Source organism: Excalfactoria chinensis, chromosome 3 (assembly GCF_039878825.1).
Source record: "Excalfactoria chinensis isolate bCotChi1 chromosome 3, bCotChi1.hap2, whole genome shotgun sequence".
NCBI lineage: Eukaryota > Metazoa > Chordata > Aves > Galliformes > Phasianidae > Excalfactoria > Excalfactoria chinensis.
The window spans coordinates 58,952,329-58,977,911 of NC_092827.1; the positions used below are offsets into that span (position 1 = coordinate 58,952,329).

Genomic DNA, 25,583 nt, shown 5'->3' on the forward strand with positions numbered 1-25,583 from the left:
TTTAAGACTAGCATAAGGATAGAAATTGTACTAAAATGTAAGAAATCATTTCAGAACTTAGCTATCAAATTCTAACTGCTATTGCTCTGTTAGTTTTATATTCAGAAGTGAAATATTTGGACAGTGGATGGTTAACCTCTACTTGGACAGAGTAGGGAGGAGTTAAGTGATAGAAACACTAAACACTTGTTAACCAGAAGTCTGGTATGTAAAAAGAACTTCCTACATACTGATTAAATAAATGTCCTAAGAATACCGATATGAATCAGGATCAAAATTGCAGAAAAATAATCTCAGTGAATACATTGTAAAATGTACCCTTTTTCAGTGATTCCAAAAGAGAAAGCAAAGATTAACAAGCATTAAAAGGATAGACTTCACAGAGGAGAGTAGTCAGCCAACATATGTGGATAAATGCCACAAGTCTGAGATGAAAAAAGGAATGGAGAGTAAGAATTTGTACAGTTTCAAAGCTGTTGGATAATGCAGTGAAATCAGGAAGATTTATGTTTTCTGCATTAGATGAATGTTGTTTTGAAATTCACTGAACCCTGTGCTTTTTTCCCACTCCATACTCTCAGTGGGTTTTGGCAGATACTTATGTTCAACAACAATGTTGAATTAACATCATGTATAATACCAATCAGAAGAATGTTTTTTCAACAAACACCATTTGGAATTGCCTCTCTCATAGGAAAAAATATCTGAATTCCGGAGCGCAGTAGTAAAACAGGTACTGTTAGCGGCAGTTGTCATCCTTATGGATTAGAGGTAAATCCCATAGCCATCCATGGCTCTTAAGAGAAAACAAAGTGGCATGGGTGTACTAAGCTAACCTGCCTCTGATAAATATCATCTCCTAGGTAGCAACTGCCATGGGAGTCTCTGGAACTTCCATCCTTTTAAACAAGACACCAGTTTTATCCTTACCTTAATGAACTTAAATGCTGTTCACAAAAGCTGGCAATACATAACATGCATTCCACTTTGTCCTTCTGAAAGACACATTCACTGGTAACTCCATATTAACACCTTTCCACAAAATAGCAAATTTATTTGCAAATCTCTGACACTTCACATTGCTTTAAGAATGGTACCATGAGGCTTACAGAAAAAGAGGTTGAACAAAAGTAATCAGAGGACTGAAACATCTCTCCTACAAAGAGCTGAGAGAACTAGGGTTGTTTACTCTGAAGAGAAGGCTCTGAGGAGACCTTCTATTGGCCTTTTAATACAATAGATTTGTATGAGAGATGGAGCAAGGCTTTTTACAAGGCCCTTTGTTGGTAGAAAAAAGGGTAATGGTTTTAAACTGAAATAGGGTAGATTTACATAAAGATGAAATGCTTAGGTGGTAAGACACTGCAATAGTTTGCCCAGAGAAGCTGTGGACTCTGTATCTCTGGAAGTGTTCAAGTCCAGACTGGATGGGACTTTGTACAACCTGGTCTAGTGGCAGGTGTCCCTGCTCATGGTATGGGATTGAAGCAGATGATCTTTAACATCCCTTCCATATCAAACCATTCTATGATCTATGAACCTGGCAACACAACTTGCTTCTCTTGCAACCATGTTTTGGGACAGTATCTTTTTCTTCATCTCAAAACTAAACAGTTCAGTTGTCTTCTTCACTACCAATCACTAAGCCTTGGCATCCAGCTGTTACTTATCCTGTATGTCTTCAATGCCAATCCTTGTTCACACTGCCAGTAATACAGTGGTAGAAAAAGATACTACCACTAACTCAGACATTCTCTGAGCTGCAAACCACAGAAAACTGGGGGGATATTCTTGGGTAAATGTTATGACAAACAGAGTCTATTCTTATGTCCTTTAACTGTACATCCACTTCTGCTGCTGGAGGCAGGACACTGGGCTACATAAACATTTGGCCTGAGGCAGGGTATTTGTCCTTTTCTTCTTGAAGTTCATTTGAATCAGACTGTGTTTGCTTGACTTCTGTTTCAGACACAAAATCAAATGCCTTTGATCTCATGTATTTTAGGACAGGGAGATATATATAGACTATAGTTTCTCAAGTTGCTTAAAAGTGCTCTACACTCACTGATGAAAATCTGTAGAACAGTGTTTCTAAAATGTCAAGTACATGGGCAAGATTTAGCAAGCATATTTGATGTATTTTTAACTAGTTGATCAACAAAAGAGATCTCAAACTACAGAGAAATGTGTCACAAGTCTCTAGAACATATATCTGCAAGACTGAATTCTGTATATCTTTGTAACCTTTGCTTTCCTTGGAGCATGGGAAGTGTCTTCCCTCTAGCTTCTTATTTTGTTGAAAACAGACCTATTCCCACAAGGTTTTGAGCTATTATCTAGAGGGAATTAATCCTCTGTAAGGAAATGTAAAGAAATCTTCCCAGAAAGCTTTAAAAGTTGTCAGTTACTCCCAAGTGACTATTACCGGGAGTTAGAATGTTTAACAAAACTTACATATAATCATAAAGGTCAGCAACAATGTCCCAAATGAAAAAGCATGGCTCGATAACACAAACTCAGCTTCTGAGGGCCCTGCTAAATCCAGTCTTTACTCAGTAATTCATTTCCACAGCTACAGGTGACAGGCAGCCCATAGTGACCTGTGGTCATAATGACATTCTCACTTTCAAGAGGACAGAAGACATAACTGCTTCATGTTTGCAAACAGTGCTGAACACTATGATTAAAATTAAACAAGGGCAAGTGCTAAGTTAAGAAAAGCAAAATCAGGGGCATAACAATACACAACTATATGAGCTCTTGAGCATAGGAAAGCAAAATGACAACCTACCTTAGGAGTTTCCTTTCTGCAGCTAACAGGACAGACAGATCTAAACAGGGGCCTGCTCACCCTTGAACAGGAGCACAAACTCTAAAACAATGTATCCATCCCCCAAAAGCTTGTACAAAATTCACACTTGTGCTTTGGGACATATCTAATAAATAAGATTTAATGTCATATTCACAATGGATGTCCACCCGCCTTTTTAAAGTATCTGTGACCTGACCCATATTGTATTTTTGTATTTTCTTTTTACCTAGTCTCTGTCCTAGCTATCTCTTCCCATCTCTGTCTACTCCACTGCTGTTTTTCCCCAAGTTTTTAACAGTTTACATTCCTCACATCCCCAACAAAAGAAAGAAAGGAGGGGGAAAAAAAAAAAAAAAAAAAAAAAAAAAAAAAAAAAAAAAAAAAAAAAAAAGCCCAAACAATTAAGAAAATACAACAACAACAGTAGGAATCAGAGGGAGCACAGGATAAGTTAGTAGAAAAGACACATCGTCTCCCTGGAAAATAGGAATCAAATTTAACTCTTACATGAAAGTAAAGAAGCAGGATTGAACTAAGAAGACTAGCTGGCCACAGATTTTCCCACCCAGTGGATTAATCCCATGGGGTCAAAGCCACACATAGCAAGTTTTCCACCAGCCCACAAATTGTCACAAGACAAATCCCCACAGACTCCTACCTACTACTTGGGGATTCCTAACAGATTACACTAAAACCATGAATGTACATGTATTATTTGCACTGCTTTTCAAGCATCACTGCAACAACTGGGGAAACAGCAGAATATCTAAGTTGTATGAATGGCTTGAAGTTGCTTAGACAAAATATTTTCACACGTAACATGTCAAATTTATGAAAAAAGGTGGCAGACACTGTGCACCAGGAGGTACTGAAGTGTTCAGATCAACACTTAAAGAACAGTCTCTAGGCAGTACTGGTAATATTGAAATGAAAGCAGATAGGATTATAGTCACCATTTGGTTACTAAAGCTTAGCAAAGGCAATAGAGAATCATATTTTATATTTCTGTATTTAGGGTTGATCAAAAGTCATTTGGGAAATAAATAAATAAAGCTAAATAGGAATCAGCTTACCTTTTAGTGACATAATTCTATTCTCTCAACATAGTTGCTTTTCTGACCTTTGCCTAACTGTCCATCTGACGCTTTTCCAGTTTTTTCTCCTTTATATGTAATCATAATCCTTTGTGAACTGCAATAAAATCTCAGGTATTCTTGCAGCAATAAAAGAATGTCACTAAAAAGATTTTTCTAAGAATATACAAGAGGTAAAGAAAAGGCTCACACTTAATATTATGTTAACACTTTCTTGCAAGATGCAAAAAAATAAAAGGAAAGAGATTTGCTGTCTCTGCATGTTAGAAGAACAGTACAGAAAAACAACATTTCCTTTTCCGCTTAAAAACCATCCTTTCTAAACTAAGGATCAAAGGAAAATCAAAGAAATGTTTTTGGACATAAGGTGGTTAGGAAACTCTTATACTTAGATGCACACGGATATACTTCTTAAACGTCTAAGAGCTCCCAGAAGTTAATTAGTTTTTATCCTTTCTTTTTCCCTTTGCCATTTTCCACATGCAAGATGTCATTTCACCAGATGATAACATCCTAGATAGCATCAGGTACTAAAGTAGATTAACTTTCCCCTATATTTTGAACCACTTTTAATTTCTGAGCTGATTAATTTAATTAAATTAGTGCTACACTGTCAGAATAACACAGATAATACATAATGCTAAGAAAGGTATGCCACTGGCCTAGAGACAAAGGAAAAATATAAATTCCTATAAAACAAGTTGAGGAACATTATTGCAATGGTGACGTTTCCTGAATGTTCCCAATATTCTACTTAAAACCAGGAAGAGAGGAAGAGAATCAAAATTTAATGTCTTCTTCAGAATATGACGGAAATAACAGAGATTCAGCCTCATCAGTCATTAGAATTGATTCCTCCAAAAAAGGAGTCCTTTGCTAAAGAAAACAGGAGCCAAGCTGCTAATCCATAAGACTGAGAAGATTACGAGTAAACAAAATGAGAGGAGAGGATACAAATAAGAAAAAGCAAGAAATTTCCAATAGGGGAAAAGTCGCCATGTATAAATATACGTACAAATTAACATCTCTCTTAGAGACGAAGATAAGAAAATTCAGTGCTATCAGTTTCAGAGGAAGAAAAGCATCATGAAAAAAGTTGTGATTTTCAATAGAGTGACAAGAGAACAAGCAAACTGGTACACATTCTTGTACATGAATACTGGAAGGCCTAATATGATGTCTGAAATGCAATCACTAGCTGTAAATGAAGACACATCTTGGACATACAGAGGCATTGGTGAAATATATGTAATGTGAGCATGCAAAATACATACAAAAAACATGATAACCAATGATGGAGTAACTTTTTATGTTAAAAGAAGCATAATAAAAACAAGTAAGTAAGCTCTGTAGGAGCAGTATTGACTCTGTAAGCACTGAAATATCAGACCTAAGTGGGAAGCATTGAGTGTGAGTCTACCAACAGAAATGAAAACTCCTCTGCTCTGGGCTGAACACAGGGACCTCAGCCATTCCTCATACACCTTGCCCCTCAGACTCCTCAATATTTTGTAGCCCTTCTTTGGATGCTCTCCAGTAGTTTTATGTCCTTCTATGTCCTAATGCTTGAGGTGAGGCCTGCACAGCACAGAGCAGAGGGGACAATTGTTTCCCTTGCCCAGTGGCAGCGCTGAGCCTTATGTACCCCAGGGTACAGCTGGCCCTTCTGGCTGCCAGGGCTCAATGCTGGCTCATGTTCAACTTGTCTTCAGCCAGAACCCCCAGATCCCTTTCCATGGGGCTGCTCTCCAGCTTGTCATCGCCAACTCTGTACATATATCCAGGTGCAGAATCTGGCACTTGCTCTTGTTAAACTTCATGCAGTGATTACCCAGCCCTCTAATTTGTCAAGAAATATTTACTTTAAGTGCACTGAACATTCTGCAGTAGTGATACACATGAAGGAGTTCTGTACTGCTGCGTACTGTAATTTTTATAACTTCATGTATTTGTTTGGCTCTTATAAAACATTGTTATTTGATTTAAGACATATTATAGAACTGCATCCTAAGAAAGGCTAGCAACATTGTCAATAATTAGGGCTGTGCAACAGATCTTTTTTTTATTTTCAGATCTTTATAACAGTTTGTTCTGAATTGTATTGCTGTGAATTGCTGTGCACAAGATAATTTTTCCCATGGATGACCCACAACATTCTTAAAAATGATACTAAGTGAAATTAATCATTTTGCCCGCATTAAAAAATTTAGTGGCCCTTTATTGACCATCCTTATGCATTTCTATAATTTAAAGCAGAGATTAAAGACACAACAGAACCTGATCCATATGTCAGAAGACATCTGAGAATTTCAACTTTGTTTCAGCCAAAATAAGTAGTTCTTATCAGCTAGAATATCTTAATTTTACAGGAAAACTATCCTAGAATTCCATATATGTTTTAATATCATCTAACTTTGTAACAACTTTCAGCTCAGTTGTTCTACCACTGCTTTTTAGCTTAAACAGTACATTACATTATGTGAAGATCATGCTCCTTGATTTACAGCATTGTGTCTTATCCTTCATACTCCTTCCAGACTTTCAAAATACTGGTTATACATTTTGTACTCATTTTCTACTTCAAGTTAATTTCCTGGCAACCATTATTATGTAGCCCTTTAGTAGCCCTTTAGAGACTTATACAATTGCATAAGTATTTCCCTTTATCACAGAATATAAGGATCACTTAAGTGGAAAGGTCTCACCAGAGGTTTAATACAAGTCCACTTCTTGAGCAGTCATCCAAAGCATGTTGCTATGCATAGTGTCCAGGTAGATTTTCAACATCTCTACAGGCTGAGACTCCACAACCTCTCCAGCCAGTCTTTTCCAGTGATTGACCGTCATCACAGTAAAAATAAAATTTGCTTACATTTCAAATTCCTGTTCAATTTCTTCTGATGGAATCCAGGATACCTTCCAGGTATTGGCCTTCCGAGCTGCATGCACACACTGCTGCCTTCTCAGCAGAGCTACTCTCAAGGATTTCTTCTCCCAGTTTCAATGCATGTCAGATTACCTCCACCAAAGTGCTAAATCTTGCACTTTGCTTTGTTGAACCTCATTAGATTCACAAGGACGTACCTTTCAAGTTTACCAAGGTCCCTCTGGATGGCATCCCTTCCTTCTGCTGTATCAAGCATCCCAGCATCTATGTCATAAAGATGTTAATACTGAATCTCAAGATGAACCGCTCAGGTCATTGCTGGACTTTACCTGGGCATACAGCCATTGACTACAATCTTTCCAACCAATTCTTCCAAATAGTCCATCCTTCAAATCCATATACTCCCAATTTAGAGATGAGGATGAGTTCTGTTGCCTTTCCTTTGTCCACCAATGCCATCACCCCAACACAGAAGACCACCAGATTGGTAAGGCATAATCTCTCCCTGGTCCTAACTCTTAGCATATAATTGAAGTCAGAATGTAGTAAACCACTCATCATTTTGATTTTCAGATAGTAGACACTGTATTTTGTATTATTTAATCTTTTATAACTGGACATACAACAAAAATATTGGGTTTGGAATCTCAAGAATAATTTCTCTCAAATAATTTCATCATCCTAATTTAAATTCGCTCAACGCTAAATTTTTATTTCATCTGTGGTCATTTGCATATATCCAAACACTTATCGTTTTCAGCTATCCTGTCTATATCATAAATCGTTACTGAAAATCCAGGGGTCTCTTAGTCATATCTGATCTATTTCCAGCAATGTCTTCACCTTCAAAGTACATAAACCATAGGTGATTTACAGAGGAGATGAGAACTTATAGATACTAGTTAGGCTTTAGGTTTATATTTGAAAACACAAAGAGCTTTACTGCACTAGGTCCTGAGAAAAATACATTCTTTAAAGTTTCTAAATTCTGCTAAAAGTGAGCACCCAATATTTCTGCCATCTGCAACTTCTGAAATAATAATATAGTCCCTTCTGGCCTACAGCAATTTTGTAATGATGCCTTTTAATAAAACCACCAGAAGACTAATGAGGAAATTAATTAACTTATAAAAATATTTTCATAACAACTTTCAAAATTAAAATTTTACCATAAATTACATAATGGTGTTGAAATGTGGAATAGTGGTTCAGAAGTAACACAAATTGCATCCTGTGTCTAAATAAGAGATATTATATGAGGGCTGTCCCAAAAGTAACACCTCCTATTTTATGGTGCTAGCCCTCGGTGTTAGAGGAAGATGTTGGTGATGTAGCAGCAGAGGTTGAACCTTCCCACCAATATTTCATCAAATTTTATTGCTATGCAACAGATAGCAGCTAAGGAGCAGCCTGGCAGAATGGTTTATGACTGTCCTGTCTGACACAGAAGTGTGTACAAAGAAAAGGGGTGCTACTGAATTCCTCCATGAGGAAAAAAAATGCACCCACTGAAATTCACTGACACATTCCCAGCGTTGATGAAGACCAAACAGTGGATGTGAGCACAGTGAGGTGGTGAGTGGTGCATTTCAGCACTGGTAACTGCAAGAAAGAGAAACCACATTCCAAGTGGCCATACAGATTTTTAGAAATGCAGCATACAGGTTCATCACTGGTGAAAATGCACAGTGTGCATTGGTGCTGACTATGTTGAAAAAAAAAAAAGTGCTTTGTAACTGATAATTTTCTCTATCAAATATTGATACTGAGCTGTTTATATCTGTTATAGTTTCCATGATAATAAATAGGAGGCATTACTTTCAGAACGACCTAAATAGAGATATCACGCAATTATGTAGTGACGATTCTATGATGTACTGTGCAAAGACAATAAAGCTGAACTGAGAATGAAATAGTAGTTCTGAATTTTGCAGACTTTATACCTTTATGTTCAGTGTTTACTTAGTGAACACATCACTGCAAACATAATTAAAGTGTCTCTCATTAGCAGCAAGGCATCAAGTCTATGCATACTTCCCATTTGATTTCCTAAAATTCAGTCTTACAGCTGAGAGAATAATTTAATGTAAATGGAGAAAACATACTGTTTCCCTGGCAACATTCTAGAACATGTGCCAACAGACATTGTCTGACACATTAGGAAGTGTTGTGATATCTGCCATTAACTGCTAAGTAGATGACAAAATAATCTTTCCCTATTCTCTTACAAAAGCGTTATTCCAAAAATAATTGTAAAGAGGAAAGAGGAAGGCAAACAATGTTTGTAGAATAACCACAACAAACATCCTGTTCTTTTTTAAATGCCTTCAAGATTTCCTCTTGACTTGCAGTGGAGAGGAAAGAAAAAAAAAAAAGAAAGAAAAAAAAAAAAAAGAAAAAAAGGAAGAAAGGAAAAATACAGTCTCTGAGAGTTTATTCCCAACTACTCTTCTAGTTTCCTTTTTCTCTTCCTGGGTCAAATCAGAAGGAAAAAAAAAAACACCTAGAAAAGCACTAAGAATCTGAGATGATACAGTCCAGATCTCCAGGAAATTATACAACCATACTGTGCTCAGATACATACAGTAACAAATAATGGAAGATATTAACTTTTAGGTAAATTGTGGTGACTTAAAGTCAACTCTTCAAAAGAGACATAATGGCAATTAATATAGTCTGTCTAGTAGAGGATTTTGAAAAAGTAATTTCCTTTCAAACTCCAGAGTTAAATTGTGGCACAGAACATGAGTTATACTGATTGCCTTCAGAGTAAAAGGACATACGCAGCCATCAAAGATCAAAATTTGCACAGGAGAAGTCCCTTTTTCCAAAATCAGGCCCATATATTTGCTTTGTACATCAAATAGAAACTCTTCATAGTCTTAGATAATGGCTTCAGGTCAAAACCCCTCTCCATAGCCATTTCTTCAGTCATTGCTGCATCAGTCTAGGACTACTCATGGAATGAATAGGTTAATAAGAAATATGCAGACTAAAAGGAAACCCATACATGAAGAACAGTTGTGTGTTAGACTAAATAATGTGGTGTGCAACTGTGATCTATCTTGAATTGCCTGTCTTGAACCCACAACGCCATGGTCAGTGCCTTTCAATGCATTCTGAAAGCCACTGTCTTCAATGGGACTTCAGGTTGCTCACTTGAAGCAGAGCACAAGGTGGGATTTAGACAATGTAGTTTCTCTTCATATTGCTTACAGGATACTTGACTTTCCAGTTTCTCACATCTCCTTCCTAAATTCAAACCAACCCCTTCAGTCAGACCAGAAAAACTTTTTTCAGTATATGTGGTACAGCCTGATTCAATGGGGTCAGCACAAATGTAGGGATGACACAATAACTGTGAGAATCACTGAAAGCAGGGCAGGAAGTTCAAGTCAGGATTGCTGTCAGACTCATCATAATTTGAAACCACTGTCTTCCTTGTTTTCCTGCAATATCAATATTCATAGACCTTGCATGTAGTCTTTCTGGTTGTAGTCCATTCATTTTTAAACTTTATATATATATAAATATGTATATATATATAAATCAAATCAAAACCAAAACCTCCTTCACAACTGAAATGATTTACAAGTGCGTGTGAAAGGCATACAAGTCTGCCAAGATATCTCAGAAACAAAACAACAATCTGAAAACCCCTGTGTAATTCACACACAGGCATATACACACAAAATACATATATATTAAAGGCTTTTATAAACCATATCCTTGGGCTACACAGAAGACAGGAATAATGTGTGCATTTAATTCTATATTTTTGGAAGAGGGAAATAAAGAAATTATTATTTTACGAGCCTTTTTCACATCAGATATAATATTTTGCAATAGTTAGTAAAATAACATAGTTTTGTAGAACAGGTAGTCAGAAATTATGATGAAAAGGTAATTAGAGACTATGGTTCACGATTGAATTTGTGCAATCTCAAATAACCACTTCTAGAAAAACATTTTGGTGTTTAATACAGCTTGGAACTGAGCTTACTTCCCAGTTATCTATCTAATCAATTATTAGTTCACCAGAGGCTAACACACAAAACCAAATATGATATGTGGGCATTTACTGATGTCTCTTTCACACTCATGCTATGTGAATTAATACATAGCTAGATCATCAACTTTTGAAAAACTGATACTTCTCATACATTTCCTTGTAGCTTGTGTATGAATGAATTACAGGAGCAGGAGAAAATCTCCCCACTGTGAAAACAATGTATCTTACATGTGTGTGTATATATATATACATATATTTTTTTTTTATTTTTTTTTTAAACTTACACCTCTTCATATGTGAGCTGTATCTGAGAAACAAAATTTCCATTCCTCATTTCATTCCATACAGCAAGTTCTCTCTCCTTAGCCAAATAAACTGTGTTATTGGCATGAGATTCGTTTCCCAGGTCTGAGCCTCGTGTACCTGTTCTCTTTGTCAGATAAGATGGGTATACACAAAACATACAAGAAACCCTATGACCCTTCTAAAGCTAATCAAAACATGCATATACACAGACAAATTTTCCTGCTGAATTTGTTTAAAATACAAAACAGAATTCAGAACAACAATAAACCTAAAAAAACAACAGCTCTCTGTACTTGCTACTAAACCCACAGAGATTATAATGCATATACCTATAGCACCCCCTGGCCTCCAGAAGTCAGGGATTTTTTTTATTATTATTACTTTTTTTTTTTTTTTTTTTTTCTCCTCGTAAACTTGACAATACATTTCTTACAGTGAATCCTTTTTGAGCAAAATGAGATCATGGTAAATTTCCATTATGTCTCTTGTCTCTCTAGGGGAACTCTACAAAGCAGTTTCTCTGGAGACTGCAGTCCATAATATGCCTCTGTACAAAATATAAGACACTTTCTTCCTCCAGTCCAGAGACAACAATCCTATCATACGCAGATGACTATTTTTACACATTCCTCCTTCCACTTGACATTGCAATAACTATGAGAAACACAAATTAATAATCTGTAAGTCTCCCTAATGCACAATACTTAGTGTTCAGGATGATAGAAGGAATAGTAGGACAGAAAAGCTAAATGTTTGACCGAGTAAATTTCATTTCCGATTCAAATAGTGAGACTACAGAAAGCACTGCTATTTTTCCATTACTGAAAGATGTTGCTAAGGGGACTCAGATAAGTGAACAAGCAAGAGAAAAGAGGTAAAAAATAAAAGAGGGGGTGAGGGGCTGGAGTGAAGGGAAAGACAGTCTGAAATAAAAACGCAATGTGCATTAAGGGCGCTTTCATCTTAAGAGGAGTTTGGCACAGAAGATGTTTTTCAAACAACTCAAAATATTTTTAAGTAGAGTCTTTTAAAGATAAAAATAAAGACATATTGTTAAAACATTCAAGGAAAAGTCTGTGAATAAAATAACTGTGCCCAGTTATAGACATCGTTATTTCATACTACTACACTATCAACATGGTTTCAAGAATCTAGCAACATTTATCAATGTCATGGTTTTGTGGTGTTGCTGTCAATATTCTACATCAGAATATTGACAGCAACACCACAAAACCAAGACAATCAATTACGGCATTTCCTGGTCATCTAGTAGAACACTTGCCTGAGCTAGAAGCAGCACCACCATGGGGAAGGCTTCCAGATGTCCCAGCAGAAGTTACCAACAGAGTCAGAATTACAATGAATGGGCAGTGGGTTAGGAGTGATAAAGAGCAAACATAATCCGTGGATGTGAAACAGACTCAGGATAATTTATTTCTGAGTCCTACGTTGCTGTCAGGTAATTGATCTTCTTTCTATACACTGCTCACTTAAAGAAATTAGTACAATGATCTGTTTTTCTGAATATATTTATTTTTTAAGATCATCTCCTCCTTGAAAACAACCTGGAGAATTGCATTTTTTCCAATAGTTGACTAACCCCTCCTTTAATATTTCTGCCTTCTCCAGTTTTCTGTCCTGATTATATTTTCACCTACTTTATCTCCTTCCCAAATAAAACATTTCTTTTCACTCAGTACAAAAAGTGCAAGTATTATAGTAACTCCAAACTCCATAGTAAGGAAGTGTTTCTTCCACCTCTCTGTTTTTGTACTCTCATTATTTCTTATTTTTCAGCTGTGGCAGGTTTACTTAGAAATATAAGAAAGTAAGAAACATGAGAAGAGAGCATGCATAACATTTGCCAGATTATAATTTATAATCACTCCAGTTCTTCATACCAATAACTTTCCAATCACCTTTGAAAGAAACAAGCTGTTGTGGAGTGAACTAAGTCATTTGAGTATGTTATGAAACCCTCCTTCCCTGCCCATACAAAGAATAATCTGAAAAAGCTCACATGTTCATGAATCTAAATGTCTTCACTGTCTGCAATACTATTCAAAGCAAAAGCAAAATAAACATTCAGATCTAAAAGGAAAGAAGCTGGGAGAAGAGAGTGGGTGGAAGAACCAAAGTCTCTACAATATGAACATCCTGATGTATGACACTATTTCTATGTTCTTTATAAACATTAATATTAATATAAATGCACATGTATATGAAGATGTTCATTACAGAATGAAGCCTAAGTATTTTGCAGTTTTGGTTTGGACAGAAAATGAAGCAATTCTTCAAAAAGACAAAGAAATGGAAGAAAACAAAACAAAACAAAACAAAATAATGTTTCTTGCTCCATTCAAGTCTGCAACGCTGGCTTTGCTTCTCCTTCCTGATCAAGGCAGTGAGTATAAATCTTTCTGTGCTCAAGTTTGTTGCACATATGATGGAGCTGGTAGCTGCATGCTCTAGGAAGAACTCTACATGGTTTCTACATCAGTAGACCCTGTCAGTAAGGACCTTCCATGAAGGAAATGGGGAGCAGTACGCATGCATGGAGCTACCACATGGGACAGACAATGAAGCTTTACCAGCAACATCACCATCTGAGAAGCTGCAGAAAAAATGTATGGACAGAGAAGAGACTAAATCATGGCGAAAGAAGAGAGAATAAAACATGAAGCAAATGGTGCCAGCGAGAAGAAAATTAGAAAGGAAAACGTAATGATGATGATTAGCCAGAGTAGAATCCATCAGCAAAGGGAGTAAACATTATGAGTTTTCTCCTGAAGCAGGTAGTATAACTGCAAGTATACACTGGAGAGGAAATATGGAAAAACACAACCAATAATGTTCCACCTTGAGCAATGCAGCTTACTACAACATAACTAAATATGCCTTCCAGACTATGCCAAGCTAGCGTGTGTACTGCCTGGGCATGTTGACAGTAATGCTTGCAGTAGTTCAGCTGAGCTAAATTCCTCTTTCACTGTCCCCTACCTTCAGGGGAAAAAACAGTACCAAGATAATGTTTCTTTAGGCAGCCTTACTTGAAGTTCTCTTTACTAGCACTTGCCATGTTCTGCAGAACAAAAGGACTTGCCAGCAGGCTTTGCTGGAGCGGAGGAGGCCCAGGCAGGTTCATTAGTCTGTGCATTATGTTACCTTGTAAACTGACCCACAGGTCAAGCACAGAGCAAAACATTACACATGCACAAGGGAGGTTTCTTCTCCTCACAGACTGAAACATCTGGATCAACTAAGAGAACAAATACGTTGGTTCAAATACATATCAGCAACAGAACTTAAAATTTTCCTGTTTTCATTCCCAAGCAAAAATGAAGAAAGCTGCTGAAACCAAACAACCATCTTCTTTCATAACTTTTTTTTTTTTACTTTAAATAATGACACTCAGAACTGGCTAATATCTTCTGCAGTTAACAGGCAGTTGGGAAAGATGACTTATTTTGCCATTTCAATTTAACAGCCATGCTAAGATGAAGAGAACAGCTCTGTTTTGAGGAAGGGAAGGAAGAAGAAGAGATGAGGAAGTAAGAGAAAAGAGAGGAAGAACAAAAGAAGAAAGAGAAGGAAAATAAGCTGTCATCAAGAAGAAAGTAATGTCATTGCTCTCATTTACGAAATGGTGTTAAGGTTCACAGCTTAAAGTTCATGAGGGTCAATGATTTTGTAAGAATCTATTATCTCTAAAAATGCAGATCAGTGACTGCATTTGATATTAGTTCTTCATTTCAGTCATAGCATTTTTTCACATCTCCAGTGGCAGCTTTTTTGGGTAGCAGCCTCAAGAGTTTCATGAAAGGAAAGGGAACAGATCAGAAAAACATTCTCAATCATTGTATCCAGAGGTCTGTTTAACTCCATTACTGTAACCCAGAATTTATACCAGAAATAAGAATGAAAAGCATTGGTCTTAATAACTGCATTCCTAATATTCTTTTCACGCACACATTCCCTCAAAATTTCAGACATTTCCTACATGCAATTGGCTGCTTAATAAGACATGGAAAGCAAATGCAACGTCAAGAATAGTAATGCTGATACAGTAATTATTCAGAGCTAAAACTGTTAGGAGAGATGGAAAAGACTGAGAAAGGAAGGGTTGAGAAGAGAGAAGCCCAGAAAGGAAACTGAGTAAGGGAGATGTGGTTTGTGTAGACAAGGTTAAGAAATAATAAAAATGAAGAATGAGTGATAGGAAAGTGAAAAACAAAATGAAAGGGGTCATAAAAAGTAACAGAGACTAGGGCCTAGATCCAGAAAAGCTCTTATGTTACTTCAAGTATGTTACAAAATATATAAAGAATAGAACAAATAAATTTAACAATATACTTAGCTAGACCTATCAATTAAAAAAAAAAAATAAAAAAAAAATGGAAAGATGTCTAACAAATCAAAGAGCAATAATATCTCAAGGAAGAGAAGGACTTGGGGGTCCTGATGTATGAAAAACTAAACATGACCCAGCAGTTTGCTCTTGCAGCTCAGAAAGCAAATTGTATCCTGATTGTCCCCCTCTTCTGCCCTCGTGAGGCCCCATCTGGAGTACTGTGTCCAGGTCTGGGCCCTCAATACAAGAAAGACAGGGAGCTGTTGGAGAAGGTACAGAGGAGGGCCACAAAGATTATTAGAGGGCTGGAACACCTCCCCTGCAAAGACAGGCTGAGGGAACTGGGCTTGTTCAGTCTGGAGAAGAGAAGGCTGCAGTGTGACCTCATTGCAGCCTTCCAGTACCTAAAGGGAGCCTACAAACAGGAGGGGAGCCAACTCTTTACAAGGGTAGATAATGGCAAGACAAGGGGAAATGGTTTTAAGTTGAAGGAAAGAAGATTTAGGTTGGATATCAGGGGGAAGTTCTTTACCAAGAGAGTGGTGAGGTGCTGGCACAGGCTGCCCAGAGAGGTTGTAGATGCCCCGTCCCTGGAGGTGATGAAGACCATGTTTGATAGGGCCCTGGGCAGCCTGATCTAGTATTAGATATGAAGGTTGGTGGCCCTGCCTATGGCAGGGGGGTTGAAGCTTGAGGATCCTTGAGGTCCCTTCTAACCCAACCCATTCTATGATTCTATGAATCAGAAAAATGTCAGCAGAAGACTGGAGTTAAGCTAAATAGAATAAGAGCCATTCTTGTCACAGGGTGCCTTCTTGCAAGGAATATGTGTTATCCCTATTAATGAATCTTTGGATATACTACAGATTATACACAATAATTTCTCAAATGAAAAATTGCTGGATCCACTATAAGGATATCATTTGACAAAGGAAGCAGATAGTTGTACAACAGAAAAGCTTAAAATCATAAAAATAACAACTGATAACCATTTGACTGCAATGATGTGTAAACATTCATGTCCAAACTAGTTATATACACATACACCCTCTTCTTAGAAGTAATAGATTCACAGATATGAAAACAACTAGAACTAAAACCATTTGAGAGCAAGCATTTGCCTAGAAAATATGAATGGCATGTGAAAACTCTTAAAGCATACTTCACGATCTGCTGGGAAGCTACAATGCAATAAAATGCTATGCCTCATTATACGTATACACACTATATATAAACTAACAAAAGATCTATTAATTCATTATATTTGATTGATGAGAGCAACAGCATCACGTTATGTAGCTACTGTAATGCATTTGATAAAAAAAAAAAAAAAAAAAAAAAAAAAAAACAGACCATTTGCTTAAGGTTGAAGTATGAAAAAGAACAAATTGCTATATATTAAAATGAATGAAAACTGCTTATTAGATTAGAAAAATGCACTTGTGAATGAATAAACATCTAATACCAAGCACATCCTACTGTGATTCAGAGGTTGTTTTTGGCAGTTAAGCTATTTTGTATTTTCTTCAGTGTCATGAATGCAGGACTAATAGAATTGCTAACCTGATGGGCAGAAAAACAAAATATCCGGAAAATTAAAAAACACTTTTATCACTGCAAAACAACCTGGACTGTTATATAACCTGCCTTCAGGTGAACAACCTGTTACAGCTGAAAACAAAAGCATACATATAGGGGGGGGAAAAAAAACAAACTCTTGCATAGTTCTCTGTCCTGAGGAGAAAAGGGTGAAGAGAACCTAGAGTACATCAGGTAGCTGAGTATGAGCTGCTATTCATATTTCTTCTTCTTCTATTTCATATTGCCATACAGCTTCTATTGGGACAATAAAACAAGGCCAGAAAGAAATAACACATTTTAACATTACAGATAATTAAGGACTGGAAAACTTCTTGCCTGATTTAAAGTAGCTTTACAAAGACACAGAGTTTCTTTCCTAAAATATACATGATCGCAAGCAGAAAATAATCCTGAAAGATCCCACAGTCTGTACTACTCAAGAAGTCAGCCCAGTCAGAGTAGCTCTGTTCAGCTACATAAGCTCTGAAAACAGGACTGTACACACGTGGGAATAAGGCAAATGCTAGAGCAGGCTGAAGATGCATTCCTTGATGCTCCCCTTGCAAATTCCCCCAGCATTCAGATGCCAGGAGGAATTACAGCCAAGAGGAGAGATGCACGTTTGGGATAGACTGCAACCCACAACTATGTGAAGACTCTGAGCATTGCTGCCACTCAAAGTTTTCTGACTCAGGCTGAAACTTTACCAGTTTCTACAGATGGTTGCAAGTGCAAGAGAAAGTTGACCCTTTTTCCTTTCTTTCCTTCTTCCCCCCTCCCCCTTCCCCATCCCCCCACTTTGGCTACACGTTTTTCAAATATGCAGAATCAAATACAGTAACCCGGACATCACAGAGATGAGAAAGATATTGTCAGATCAGACATTTTCAGAAAAACACATGTGCTAGCAACACATCAGCAATCAAGAATGCTAGCAAGGCATATTAAGAAGGAATACAACTTACAAAGATACACTTAGATGAGAAACTAAGTGTAGCTTTTGAAACAATCTACTTAGCAGAGGAAGATATTCAGCTGTGTTTTAGTGTGTAAACACTATTTTAAGGGGAAAACAGGTCAGAAAAGCTCTGGTGGCACTCTTAAAATGCTAGAACATTAAAACAACTCAGCATTGAGAGCGACACAAATGGGAACACTAATTATTTTTTTTCTATTCCTGATTCCTCTGAATAAACATTAGGTGATGATTGTGTCTATACTCTAAAAACCTCAGAGGCAAATTAACAATGTTGGTATCACCAACTGTTCCCATACAAGCAAGTAAATACAAAGTTTGGGCATGACTAGAAAATAAAACCTTTAGACTGTTAATAAATATTTCATGGTGCAGCTAAACAGTTAATCAGCAAGACAAAGATATATTAACTTGACATTGCCAAGTATGTTGAATTTTTGCTACCAAAAAGCTAATTTTTAATGACTCAATTTCTCACAAAGCTCTTCAATTAAACTTCTTGGTAGGAGCAAGCAAAGCCAACAAATGAGTGAAAATACCATGATTTAAAAAATAGGAACTGCCTAGACATAAAGAAGTAGTTGTAAAGGAACTAACAAGTAGACAAAAAAGCCAAGTGCTTTCAGGTTGTAAACAGAATATACTGAGTGATGAGAAGAAAATATGGAAAAGCAACACAGTTAATCAGCAACACAGGGAATTTACTTGAAGCAGTTCTTTAGAAAAACTGAAGTTGTTGTCTTCGTGAAGACAACAGAAGATAAAAGTTCTGGAGACTAAATGTATAAATGCAATACGACAAACCAAAAAGGTTTGAGAAACAGCTTGCAAGGCTTTTTGTATTTTTAAAGTACATCAAGATCTGGCAGATTGCCAGAGTGTCTAGAGGTCTGAGACACAAAGGTGTAAAAGGAGCACTGAGAGAATCAGGCTATGGCAGAAAAATTAAATGAAGTTTTTGCATCCAGGTTCATAGAAAGGACCTGGAAAGAAATTCTCATAACAGGGCTGTCCTTAAGGGTGGCTGCTGAAATATCTATCTGAACATTAAGGTGTCTGTAAAAGATGTTACAGAAAAATCAACAAAGAGAAAAATAAGTTATCAGGACAAACTGGTGAGATGTAAAGGAATTCAAGAATGTAATTCTCAGTATTGGAGGACAGGAAGAAGACAAAATAGATGTCCAGATCTGAAAAGGGTATGGGAAAGTGGAGGAAGAGGTAAATTTAAGTTAGCTTAGGTTAGGCAAGACACCTACACTGGATGATTTAACAGGAACTGCTACAAATAACAAGAGCCTCCTTAAATACAAAATTTGAAAAGTCATTGTGGAAAATCCTCTAAAAGTATGTTAATTCTACAGTCAATACAAACATGAAAAGAAACTAAATTTATTTGGATCTTCTTAAGTAGATCAAACAGCTTTGTCTCTCAGGGCTCTCACAGCAACTGAAATGCCTCAGAAAGGCAACATGGGGCTAAATAACTGGCTGAGAGGTAGAGCACAAAAGCTAATAGTAACAGTTAGGTCTTTTTAGTGGAGAAGTCTTTCTGCTAATGCCTCTGTTGTTTAATATTCTCATAAGTGACCTGAAAAATAGGGGGGTGAATAGTGATACAGCTAGGTTTGCTGACAATATGAAGGGTAGTAAGGGTGAAGATCATCTGCAACGAATTGAAAAAGGATTTCACAATATTGAGTGATAAAATGGCAGCTGGAGTTCAATAAAGATCTTAAGACTGAAGAGTATATTAAACAGTGGCTAAAAATTTTAGTTACTTGGCTTAAATTAAAAACAACAACAACAAAAAACCCACTTCTGATAAAAACAACATTGAACAGAAACACAAGAAAGACAGTTGTAATTGCAAACATTTTCAGAATGGAATTACAAGACTCTTAGTTGCTAAAGGAGTGAAGCTCTAGATCAGCCTGTCCATGAGAGGAAAAACAGCCTAGCTGGGCATTGAGATAAACATGGGTAAGTACTGTGAACAAATTACACAATCTGGTTGCTATGACAGCTCAGCACTGGGTTAGATGCCTGATTTACTCTGGATTCTATGAGTGAAGCTAAGGCCAAAACTTACCAGCACAAAGAGGATGCTCTGTAATTTTTATCTATGCAAAAGTAAGTCCTCATGCGTTACCTATTCTGAAACAAGTTTCTCCTTTCCTCCTTAGATGAAAGAAATTGAGTTGATGTGTGTATGGGAAGCCTGAGTGTAGCTAACAACATCTCAGCCGTTGGAGTTAACTAACAATCACTCAAGCCTTCTATCAGCAGAAGAATAATTAGATTTAAGACATTTTCAAAAGGGAAAGAATGTATCCAATATGTCTGGTTTTGTTTGTTTTGTTTGTTTGTTTTGTTCCCTTTGATAATGTTTCAATGACTGCAGAGGTGGATTTAAGTGTAGAAATGGAGGTGCTCATATGATGATCCAGTGTTTTCCAAGCATTATTTTGACCCACAAGAACAGGCCTAAATCTAAGACAAATGAGTGACAGTTAAGTAGTACAGAGAAGGTAACCAGATAATTAAATAAGCTGTGTCTATTACTATCTTTCTTCATAGCAGTAGTGATGCTTTGAAGTAATTTCACCCAGCAGTGCATAGAGCAGCTGGAATGTGCATAAAACATTTTTCCCCCTCCCCTCATCCCCTTTTTTAAATTTTTAGGTAAACTAAATCAGAACCTCTGCTCCAAAGGTGTCCTAAATGCATCCCAGCCCAACAGGGACACAGTAGGCTCTGAACCCAAAAATGACTAATTGGACACTTCATCTCTCTACAGTCTGTCACCATAGGAAAGCATGATTTGTACGTAAACCATAGAGACAGTCCTGTAGAGTTATATGCCACTGGGGACAGCAAGTCCTTGCTGTCCCTCCAGAGCACTCTCAGATATTCACAGAAGCAGTCAAAAATGGCTGGAAACCTGTCAGGAAGTCCATGACAGAAGAGCATGGCCCTACCCTGCCCTGATATCTAAATGGGAGGGCAGAAAATAGTCTGCCTGTTACTAGAAGCCTCTGGCTGTTTTACAGTTGGCTGAAAGGTTGTGTAACACCAGGCTGCTGATACTGGCTCACTTCATAATATATACATTTCCCAAGCATAATAATTTCGCCTTGAGAATAATTCATTGCCCAATGTTTTGTCTAGTTTTCAATCATTTAAGTTACTAAAGATCAAATTTTCTTGCTGGTTTGTCTTACTTGCCTTAGTTTAAGCCCCTTAGGGAAGAAGCATTAGTAACTTGTGCTTTTTCCTCCTCTTCAACGAAAGAGGAAAAAAAAAAAAAAAAAAAAAAAAAAAAAAAAAAAAAAAAAGAAAACATAACTGACTCGCCACCTAATTTGCAAAGTTTTTTGAATCTTATGAACCTCTTTTTACAAGCATGTCCTTCACGTTGCTAGGTTTCAAGAGAAAAGAAATAAAGGAAGAAAACAAATCAATATTTTTTTTAAAGACAAACCTTTGCCAAAAGTCCAAAATGAAGTATTTTCTTCTACTATGTGCCAACCTTCCCAACACAATTTTTTCCTAATTCCACTTTTCTACTGCATACAAAACCATGCCAGTGAGCAATAGCAAATAGTGTCAGAGAAAGGTGACCCAAGAAAATGAGGTGTTGAAGAAATAACTATGAACTCATATGTCATATAATTACAAAGTTTCATTTACATGGTGACACTGATGTTCTCGTCTATGTGCGTGTACATACATATGTGAGCACACATACAAGTCTGCATGTAACCGGTGAACCAAGAGACTCAGAAACATCACTGAAATGCGAGGGCACAACAATATATGCAATAGATAAAGAAAAGAAGCAAAATCACTTTGAAATGAATCCTGTTTAAACTGTAGAAAAACTGTAGGTTGACAAAACAGAGCAATCAGATGGACTGTGACAGAAATATTATTGCTCCTCACCAAAAGCATTCAGACAAGACATCAGTGTCAATAGAACAAGGAACTTCTTGACACAGCCAGAAATACAGTACAAGTAGAAACTGAATGATTTCTTTGGATGATGAGAACACAGCTTCACACTGGTTCTAGACAAATTTGTATACTGGGCAGGAATACAGTCTGAAATTTATGGTGTTTTGGAAGGAATTAGCATGTTGTTGATTTATAGCAATACAGCAAGACAAGCCCACAAATATTTCAGTCCATTAACACAAACACGGTGACACTAATAAAATGAGACCCAGCTACGAAATGCTTCTTGCTTTATCACTGAAATACCAAATCTCAGTGATTCTATTTGTGAAGGCACATTCAGTTTTTCATACCTTCATCTGAAGAATACATAAGTCAAAACTGTGAGCAGTCTCACAGAAGATACCCAAAAGATTTCAGAGAATAAACAAAATCTGAAGAAGATCATTGTTCAGTTTTAATTTGGATTTTAAATCAAGGCCTTTTTAGAAAATTGCTGGAATTCAAACCCAACCAATTCTGGCCTCACAGGTTTTATGTTTAGCTGTGATAGTGGATATGAACAACAAAGCAAACACTTAAGACACACCACAAGCTATCTCGACAGATCTAACCTGATAGTTCATACAGATAAACCTTCTTTACTGTTGTGAGCCAAAAACAACATGAATGAAAGCTATTTAGAGCTGAATAGACACAACACTAATAGCTGTACATAGAAATCTGATTGGATTTAAATAAATAAAAAATAAAAGTGAAACATTATCTGCGTAATTTCAGACTTCTTTGTAAATTATTTGTCTCTATGCAATATTTTAGTTTAGTGCAACACAAGATAAATGATATTTATATTATATTTATATTATTTGTAGGAGTTAGCATCAGTATAATTATCAACATTTTCACATTAATAAAAATAGGGGAAAAAAAAATAACAAGGTTATTTTCCAAAACAAAGTGTCCAAATTATTTTCCCTTTTAAAGACTATCCACCTTTCACCATTTAGACTCCAGAATGTACTTAAAATATACTGATAAAAGCACATCATTTTAACCATTCATCTGTGTTCTGCAGTAAGTAATGGTAACAACAGAAACTACCGGGAAAGAAAATAACCCAAATTATGGACCTAGGAAATTGCAAATGAAATCATGTAGTTAAACTTATATTCCTTTATGAAAAGGTTGTTTGTTTGTTTGTTTTAAATAAAAAAGCTCTTCAGATTCCATAAGTTAATTCTAGCCACCAAATACAACTCTCTCTCTCTGTATAGATATAGATATATAGTGGACCTTGGCAAATTGTTCGATACCATTTTATTATTTAAAAATCTTCTCAGTCTAGCTCTCAGCATAAACTGAACGTTGCCAGAATAAGCTATTACAAGTATTGGCTCCTTGGGATGTGTTCTTGTCTACTTGGGACTTCTTTTAATTTCCACTGAAATTAACAACAGGGCATATTTTATTCTTGCAGAAGTCAAATGCTCATATCAATCTAAGAAGCATTATAGAAATCTCTATCCTATTCACCCACAGTGCCGCCCTTCAAAAAAGAAAGAAAAATAACTTAGTGACAAAAAATGTATTCATAGTTCAAACTCTGACTTCTTCAGGAAAATTACTGTGTATAAATGTCAGTTATACCTTTTAGCCAGAAATGGAAAAGCCCTTCTGAGTCACTGAGTGCAACCCCTACTACTAAGCTTTCACCACGCATAGCCAGCTCACCTGGATCCTCATAAACAGGGATCTGTCTCAACCTGTTTGTTAACCTTGGAGATGAGCCCTTCTACATTTTCTGCTCCAATCTCAACACATTCAAAGCAATACTCCTTTAGTTTTGTGTCAGCAACAGCTTTCAAAGTAAGTATGTCTCATGAAGATAAATACTTTTTAAACAAAAGCATCATCTACCTCTTTATGGCAGAAATGATAAAAATTGCACACATCTAGTTGCTACCTTCTGGCATTTTTATTTAAAACTGCTACTCATACATTACTGTGAGAGATTATATGAACTCTTTGTGCTTTAATGTTTGGCAAGTGCATTTTGCATTTGTATATATGTGCAAATAAATAGTATTTTTCAAACGTTTACTTTCCAATTTTCACTGTTCTCATACTTAATATTTATTGCCAAATCATCTCATGTTTCCTTGTACCACTCATAAGGCTTGTAGAGTACAATTTCTTATACAGTATGCAGAATGGGGATTTAAATTTCTCTTTGGCCTCTGAGGGCCACCATAATACTTATTTTGTGTCCTTCCACACAACTTTGCAAGCTCCCTCAGCTTCTAGAGATCCTCGAATGCCTCCAGGGATGGGGCATCCACAACCTCCTTGGGCAACCTGTTCCAGTGTGCCACTACACTCTGTGTGAAAAACTTCCTCCTAATATCTAACCAAAACCTGCCTTGTCTCAGGTGCACAAGAAGTTGCCAAGACACATATAGCTTTGACTCTGAATGAATGACTAGTGATTGAAGCAAGACCACAAAATGACAAGGTCCAAAATATGGGAGTGTCATTTTAAGATTAAAATTTACATGTGACTTCTGATCTCTCCTAAAATTAATAGTGCTGTCTAGCCCTCCAAACTGCAGAGTTGTTTTGTTTTTGTGGGTTTTTTTTTTTCCAAGAATCAAGAAATCACTGTGGTTGGGAGGGGCATCTGTAGTCCCTTTAAGCAGGTGCAACTCCTGCTTAAAGCAGGCTCACTTGCAGCAGGCTGCTCAAGGCCACATACTGTTGTGTCCTGGTACGTGCAAGAGTGGATACACCACAACCTCCCTGAGTAACCTATGCCACTGTTCAAATATCCTCACTGTTTTCTTACATGCCCTCACATGTTTTGATGCTACCTTCAAGAAACAAAGGCAATTGGGCATAAGTGAAAAATAAACAAGTAAAATAAAGGAAAGAAAAGATACGATAACAGAGATTCTCTAATTTAATTATTTGTAATGAACAAAAAGTAATTTCTCTGGTCATCATAGAAATTAGCACATCTCTTAAACTGAGGACTCGCACACACACACCTCTGGGTATCACTGTGAAGTTAAGACTTTGTGCAACACCAACATGCACTTAAAACAAAGGCAAATACATGAAATTGACTTAGAACTTGCTTTACCACCTAAGAAACAAATATTTTTTTTTAATTTTTTTTAAGCAGTATAACTGCTCTCTTCCTCTCCTGCCTACAAATGCTTTATCAACAATGCATTGTGAAAGCAGCAGTTTCTAATTTTTCATTTTCTCAGTCAAGTATTTACATATGGATGCTGCTGTGATTCTGACACTGCAAGGCAACAAGTGTTTAAGTAGCTGCAAGTCAGCCAGCACATAATTTGGAACATGCTATTTTCTTTCAGCCCCTGTGATGAGAGGAGGAGCTACACTGAAAAGCTAACATACCCCACCCCTCCTCAGTGTAAACAGTAAGTAAAATTTCTATATACCATATAGTTTACTAGGAGGAAGTTAAAAGTGAACTGAGAAAGGTTTCGGACAGATACATATTCTGTGTGATACCTGATCATCAGCATACATGCAGATGAAGAAAAAAAATATGCAATAATGGCCTCTGAACCTAAAAGTG

The 25,583-nt window shown here is 36.7% G+C and overlaps 1 protein-coding gene across 1 annotated transcript in view; it reads right to left on the reverse strand.

Annotated features, from left to right (window-relative positions):
- ESR1 (estrogen receptor 1) overlaps positions 1-25,583 on the reverse strand; it is a 178,834-nt gene that overhangs the window by 130,204 nt on the left and 23,047 nt on the right. The window lies entirely within an intron of this gene.